The sequence below is a fragment of the Orycteropus afer genome, unplaced genomic scaffold (assembly GCF_000298275.1).
Source record: "Orycteropus afer afer isolate SDZICR_OR568_19922 unplaced genomic scaffold, OryAfe1.0 scaffold00418, whole genome shotgun sequence".
Classification (NCBI taxonomy): Eukaryota; Metazoa; Chordata; class Mammalia; order Tubulidentata; family Orycteropodidae; genus Orycteropus; species Orycteropus afer.
Window position 1 is genome coordinate 490836 of NW_006922005.1, and position 8361 is coordinate 499196.

The window sequence follows — 8361 nt, forward strand, 5'->3', positions numbered from 1 at the left end:
AATTGGTTTGGCCTGACAGCATTTCAATCTGTTGTCACTAGGGTTGTCACATGCTGGCAACTAATAACAATAATGACATTTATATGTAGACTAAATAGCTTCAAATGCCAAAACCAAATTTCATAATTTCCATCTTTGTACTGGTATCTTATAATAACATCAGTAACATGAAATGAACAAATGGTAAATTAAAAATGATATATTTTTATGTATGTAAATATATTTAAAAATAATTTAAAGAATGTATAAAAATACATGATAGCTAATGTGTTTATTTTCTGACACTTTAAAAAGATTTCATGAGTCAAGAAAAAAATTAATGTCAGAGGAAGTAAATAGCATAAGAGATGAAAAGAACTTTGCATAAATAATAAAAATGACTAAAAATGTGTGGGGGGAAAGTTTAAATTAACTACAAGTCAAAGGAATACAACAAAAAAGGAATTATATGTCATTTTCAACTTAACAAATAATAAAACAAAGTAATAAAAAATAAAAGCTAGTTGGGGTTAATGACGAGTGTGCTAGTGGTATACTAAATGTTAGCTGAGACTATAAAGTGCTACAAACACCCAAGTAATTCATATGAGTAGTTAAAAAATGTATAAACCTTTGATTAAATTATATAATTTCGTAGAATGTATCCTAAGTAACTAAATCATGATTTATACTAAAAGATCATACTAAATTTATAAAATATTATTGCATTTATAAAATATGTGCTTTATAATAATCATAAAACGCTAGAAAACTATACAAGGTCAAAGGTATTTGTATATTACAGTTTGTGGCTGAGTTTAATTTTTTTTCTTTTTGGACATGTATATATTCTATAATTTTGTATCATTCCTTTCTTCTTGAAAGGAAGAATAAAAAGAAAGTGCAATAAAAGATTCAAATTATTACATACTATTTTGAAAGCAAGATCATGTCTTCAGAAAAAGAAAAAAAAAAAAAAAAAACACCCAACACTGCCTGTTCTTAATCATATTACAATGAGCATGTTCAAACAATTTTGCATTGCATTAGAATCCTCTTTAAGAGAACTGGCTCTACTGAGGAGTCCTAAAAATGCAAGGTCGCAACCACTGTTAGGAGTTGGGTCTGATTCATAGCGGTCCCTCCTTGGGCTTCCAAGGCATTATCACTACAGAAGTAGATTGCCCAATTGTCCTTCCAAGGAGTGGCTGGGGGTTTGAACCACCAGCCTTCTGGTTAGCAGTCAAATGCCTTAGGCACTATGACACCACAGCTCCTAGGTGGGAAAAAATGATTAATACCTTTTCCAATCCAACCAAAGGTGCCTAAGAAGAATGGCCTACTTCCAAAAAATCAACCAATGAAGTACCCTATGGGGTACTGCTGTACTCTCCACACATCAGGTTACTGTGAGTCAGAATTGATTGCTCAATAACTGATTATTTTTTTTTTTTTTTTTCCTCACTTGAAGGAAAGTACAGGAGCAATTTAAAATCAAGTTCAAGGTACCCTAAGGACAACTCACTCTACTGAGGGTATTTTAAGCCAAACAAAACTATTCCTGGAGACTAGAGAAAAAATCAGAGTTATGCTTTTCTAAAGCTTGGAATCATAACATATCACTACAGTTTCATCATTAGAAAATTGCCTTCATTTAAGATTAAAATGTTAGGTGCAAACAAATTATGAATTTTAAAATAAGAGTCAAAAAAGCATGAAAAATCAGACCAAACTACTAGTGTTCAGAAAAACCACTGTGGTGCTTGGATGGACTTAGCTTAATAGGATGGAATCCAATACAGTTGAATAAAGATTTGTCTGTTTTTTTATCTAAATGAATTTTCATTGCCTGGTTATGGAAACTTTCATGAGGATAGAAGAATTGGAGAAAAACAATATAAACCAAACCAAACCAAAAACCCATGCCATCCAGTCAATTTCAACTCATAGAGATCATATAGGACAAGGTAGAACTGCCCCATATGGTTCCCAAGGCTGTAAATCCTTACAGAAGCAGACTGCCTCATCTTTTTTCCATGGAGCAGATGGTGGGTTCAGACCACCCATCTTTTTTGATTAGCAGTCCAATGCTTTAATGCCATCAGAGCTCCTCAATATAAACAAAAGGTCTGATAAATAGCCGTGTAACAAGCTGTGAAAGGGTGTCCTGATGGGAGCCAAATGAATTAGAGAGGTAGATCTGGTCTTATTTAGCATCCTCAGTAATTATATGGTATCATAATATATAGGGTGCAATTGAACATTTTGAATATTTTGCAGAATACATGTACATGCATTTTAAAATATATTCATAATACAAAACTAAATATACATGTATGTTGTTGTTGTTGTTAGGTGCTGTTAAGTTGTCTCCGACTCATAGCGACCCTATGTACAACAGAATGAAATGCTGCTTGGTCCTGCATCAGCCTCACAATCCTTGCTATACCTGAGCCCATCACATGTATATATGTATGTGTATTCAAATGTGCATGTATATATGTGTGTAAAGGGAGAGAAAAGAGATAATTAGCTAAGTTAAAAAAAAAAAAAAAGAGTACTTTTAAAGCAGAAGACTAAAACCTTAATAAAAATGTCACTTAAACTAATACGGGAGCTTGAAAGTGGTCAATTTTGTTAGGGTAATAAATTATATCTTGTCATAACTTCTTTGTTTATAAAGACCCTACTTTAAGTACATTCTTTACTTCTTGAAAAGTTGGCTGTTTTATTTTATTCTAAGAAAAGTTCTCATATATTTATGAGGAATTGAATTGGGTGTCTGGACAATGACATTGTTTCACTGAGAAAACGCCAAAGTTCCATGGTTATTAATTCTAAATTCTTAATATTATTTATTCTTGGAAAAAGCATATTTAGCAATTCTAAGCAGGATTTACTATAAGTACCTGAATATTAACTTCATGAGGACAGGGATTTGGGTTTTTGCTCATGGCTGTATCCTGATTGCATTCCAGATTGTAAATTATTTTATGCCATTTCTCTTCTTCCAGATTGTTATGTTACTCTATGGTTCTTTTAACTTATAACTTAAGTTATAACTTATTATTTTATATTTTTATTATAAAGCAAACAGAGTCAAATATAAAAGAAGCAATTACAACTGCAAGGTTTCAATACCCTTTAGTTTTAGTCTTAGTATACCTCTAAACTTGAGTATATTTACAATATTTATTATTTTAAAACAATGTTTTTCTGTTTAAGGGGCTCAGAATAGCTTAATGATCAAAAGAATAAGTAACAGCGTGTTAGTCAAGTTGAAATGACAGCTATGATATTTCAAACTAAATCCAATTGATTATTAAAATTAGAAAGACTTTTACGTTATCTTGGAGAAATATTTCTAGTCTGTGAGAAAGTGACAAACTTCATTATCAAAATTGTTCTAACAAATTTGTGGAATGTTAAATCAGGTGTGATGTGGGATAAAGGAGTCAGGAAGACCATGAAAAGTAACTAGGTTCATTATACTCAGAGTTCCCAGAGATAGGGAGACACCACATGCTATGATTTAGGGCAAAACAGAGTGTTAACCTCAGGTAAAAGGTAACAAAAAACTGGGATTATAGGAGAGGGATGTGAGTGGCTAGGTTGTATAGGACTTCTAGAGATTGGGTATTTTTAATAATTCTGCACTTTCAGGGGATATAGAGGCTATTCCTGGTCATTAAGTACCTGGCCTGCGATGATTTGAATGGTTGAATAGTGATATGTTGTTGTTGTTATGTGCCATCAAGTCAGACCTGACTCATAGTGACCCCTCCTTGGGTTTCCGAGACAGTATCACTATGGTAGTAGATTGCCCCATCTTCCTTCCAAGGAGTGGCTGGTGGGTTTGAACTGCCAGATTTCTGGTTAGCAGTCAAGTGCCTTAGACACTATGCTAGGAGTATGAAAATTTTGTAAGGGGAGTGGTTGAATAGTGGACTTAAATGCTTAAGAAGGAGAATGGACTGATATCTATAAAGGGCCTCAAAATTTTGTCAAGAAAGCATTTGATAAAAATTATATTGCGAAGAGTAATGATGCCAACAAGAATATTTGTCATAATATTTATATATGAGGAGCTACTATGTTTCAGGCACTCTGTTCAGTATTTGTAGCATCCTTAACTCTCCCAATATTGCTGCAGGTTGGGTACCATTAATCCCATTAGGATATAAATAACCTAAAAAGAGCTTATGTGATTCACTCAAATAAGAGGGATAGAATTAAATTTGGATATTTTTGATTCCAAAGGCCATACTCTTTCCAATTTGTCTCTTTCTCCCTCTTGCCAAATTAAGAGAATTAGACAAGCAGTAGCGGTACTTCCAAGTTTTTGTGAAATCCACAATAAAAATAACAAGTAAACATAAGTTAAGGGAAGCTTCTACATGGAGATTAAGTGCATGTGAATACAGTTTACAATACTGCTCAGGAAGATAAATGAGATTTCCAATCTCTTAGAGAGAAATCACATAGATTTCAATGCAGAGCTGGAAGTTTTGGAACAATGCTTAATCCTTTTCCACTTATTCACAATAATCTTCATTTACTTAAGGAACTCTGGTGGCGTACTGTGTAAGGCATTTGGGTGCTAACTAGTAAGTCAGTGATGCAAACCCACCAGCGTTGGAAGATGAAGCAATCTACTTCGGTAAAAAATTATACCCTTGGAAACCTAAGGGAGATCACTATGAGTGAGATTCAACCCTATGGAGGTGTGTCTTGTCACTTCCAGTAATTAAAAAAAAAACTTTAGAAAACCAAGTTTGTATAAATAATTCAAAGTAGTCTGATAGCTTCTAATCTCGACTCCATAATAGTTTGTGCAGCAACTGATAATAGTTATAATTAATAGACTAAAATTATATTTAAAATATATATATACTATTTAATTTATATTATGTAATGAACCTTTTCCAGGTTCATTACATAATATAAATTAAATAGTATATAAAATAAAAATAATATTATCTCACACCCATTCATGGATTGTTTTTCTAAATATTGAATACTAATTTTAAAAAATTGTCGAAGATGTTAGTGGTATCTTAAAAAGTAAAATTAAAATTTTTGAAATATTTTACAATAATGTTTCCTCAAAATTAATTACTATTATTATTATTTTTCTACCTTATACTTTCTTATAATACGAACCTAAGTTTAGTGTAATAAAAATAAAATGTATTATTCATTAAATCTGAAAAACAAGCTAAGTCATCTAATCTTAGTTTTCCTTTGTAATTTGCTCTCTTGGGTCCCTTTCAGTAAAATGTTGCTGAGTAAAAACTCCAAACTCAGTCACACTGTTATTTCTCCCCCAAATGATAAACAAACAAAGCACAACAATTTTGAAAGAATAAGTTTTAGTGGAAAGATTTAATTTAATTTTTATATATTGTCAACATTTGACTCTAATTACAAACTCTTATAATTTGCTTTGTTGTTGTATTGTTGTTATGTGCTGTCAAATAGAATTTCAATTAATATTTAAATATTGAACATACATCATGATTAGCTGGTTTACTGAGGAAAATACTCTCCAGAAAGTTCCATTCAATTTTCTATCAGCCTGTAAGTAGTCAATTGTTGCCAAGTTAATATCTTAGTTTCTTTTGCATATTCTTCTGGTTAATAACAAAACAATTTTAATAGACAGTGGTGTGGTGTCTTAAATACATAATTTTTCTGGCTCCATTAGCTCTTAATATTTGTCAAAATAATTTGCTTTATAGTAAATGTAAACATTTACCTTGTCTTTAATGCAATTAAAATTTTGTCACTGTAGGAATTTTTTCCTACTTCATAATTTATCTTGCCCTGATTTTTAATATGAATACATCCTATAAATAATAATACAGTAATGTTATAAAATATTCAGGATTACCATATGGTCATAGTCTGAATTTTTGCCTCTTCTTGGTTACTCTTATATTTAAAAATTTTTGATAACACAGGCATACATGTTATTGTTTCATGTCCTAAATGATAACAAGTTTACAACTTGCTTCATCCATAGTACAGTATGTCTCATTTTAAAACTGATTGTGCTGCTCACCACTGACTCCAAGGAAATGATCTAACAATAAGGAAGATTACTTGTAACATTTATTAATTTTTTTAATTATTTTTCCAACATAAAATATGATATTTCAATCTCTTAGATGAAAAGAAATTGAAGTACATACCAACATTCCATTCTCCTAGATATAATTTGCATTTTACCTCTTTCAGTGATCCTAATGGTTGAAAAATAAAAGTAACTCTTTGGAAATAATGGATCCATATTATGGGGCAAGAATTTACCTTATAGAATATATTAGCATTCTTCACAGAAGAAGAATCTAAGCCGTATATAAGACAATGGAAATGGTAGTGTGTGGAAATAGCACAGAATAAATCTTAGGTTGAAAAAAAAAATGATTTACTTCTGAAATAAAGTGCTCATTTTTTCCCCAAAAAATATGAGTCTATGCAGTCTTTCAGTAACCTGCACAATTAGACATCAGAGGAATAAAGGCACTTAATTATTCCCTGATTTATTTGCAAATTCCTTGAAAGTATAAAATCAGCCATCATGGATAACTGTGAAGCCACTTAATATGAATCAGAATTTTCATAACATAATTTTTGTCAGAAATTATAAGCATTTTCAATGTTTGCTTATGTATATATTATTAAAATATATTGTTAAACATTTTAATTATAGACATAATAGCTTTTCACTTATGTCTTTTATTAATTTTAAAATTCTTGCTTATACTGTACCTTATGTAATTAAATGCTACTGTTAACCATACACAATACAGTAGTACCCTACATATCAAAAGGGGAAATAGTCCTTTGATAGGAACACTCAAATGTCCATGAAAAAAATATCTTTGAGATATGAAAAATAAAGTCAGGAAGTGAAATTGGCACCCTTGAAATTCAAAAATTGAGTCTATTTCTATTTACTTTTTAAATAATAAATTTTTTAAGAAAGTATATTTGCAAAGGCATCTTGTAGGATCAAGAAGACAAAGTGAAGACCTAAACTTATTAACACAAAAACAATATGCACGGCAAAAATTTTTAGACATGATTCTTCTACACTTTATTTTTTTAATCTCTGACACAAAATATCCAAATATAGTAAATATCCAAATATAGTAGATATACTTTGAAAAATGATATAAAATGTCCTATGTAACACACCAACTTGAGAGGACTGTTATTTCAAGATGTTTTCTTTTGTTCCGAGCTAAAAATAATAAAATAATGGACTGAGCTCAGTTTCAAATCGAAGCGAACCATCAGGAGACTGTTTCAAATTAAACCCGGACTGCTCCAAATGTAGCCAGCATGAAGAGATAAGAGTTCATGCACCTCAGTGAGAGTGTTCACACATAACAAACCCCTTCTTGTTTACATGCCTATTAAGAGTTCCCAGCAGCTGAAATCATTTCACTCAATTTGATTCCATCCCCATTCTCCATGGCTCATTTACCAATTCCTATACAGAGCTATTCATGTTCCTTGGGAGAAAGTGAAGGTGAATATTGTATTTACAAAGGCTAAACCAGACAAAAAGATTTCAGCAGTTGCTGCTACAATGCAGATTCAACAATTCCCCTTAAGACTATCTTCTCTATCTGGCGCTAAGCATTTGAGTTTCTTATTGCAAACTCCCAATGACCAAAGTAGGTCAAAGTAGGTCGAGGACAAAGCTTCACAGAGGGCAAAGAGGCCAGATTCCCAGGTCTGAGATTGTGTTACAAGAAGTGAGGCTGGTAAAGAGGCATCAGTATTTTCATTTATATACTAAATATAGTTAGCATGTTTAAAGTAGCTTCCAACTTTTACAAGTCTACTTCTTGCTTATTTACTGGCCACTGACAGAAATAAATTAGTTTGATTGATGACAAATTTTCGTTATTACTAAAGCCTTATAATAATTAGATGTAGTTAAATTAATGCCAGTTTATGGCAACATGTTAGAAGTCTGGATAGTGTGGGAACTTTGGATGAGCAGTGATTAGAACCATACACCAGTGAGACTTTTAAGGTGCTGGTAATATTGTTTCTAGATCAGTATTCTCCTTCACAGGTATACTTGGAAAATCAATCAGTCTGGACACTTGGATTTCTTCACTTTCTTGAATTGATGTCTTGCCTTAATAAAAAGTTTACTTCTTACCTATGGGTCAGAACAAATTATATGATTTTCAGTAAATGTAATTTGTAAGTGTACTGTTAAATTGAGGTTGATATGTCAGGTATGCCTATCTCTTCCTGAAAGTTCTTTCAGTGTTTTGCCTTTAAGCAGGATAAAGCCTTTTGGATTAAATTGGATTACTTGCTTGAAAAATTACTCTTTTATTCCTCTTAATAAAA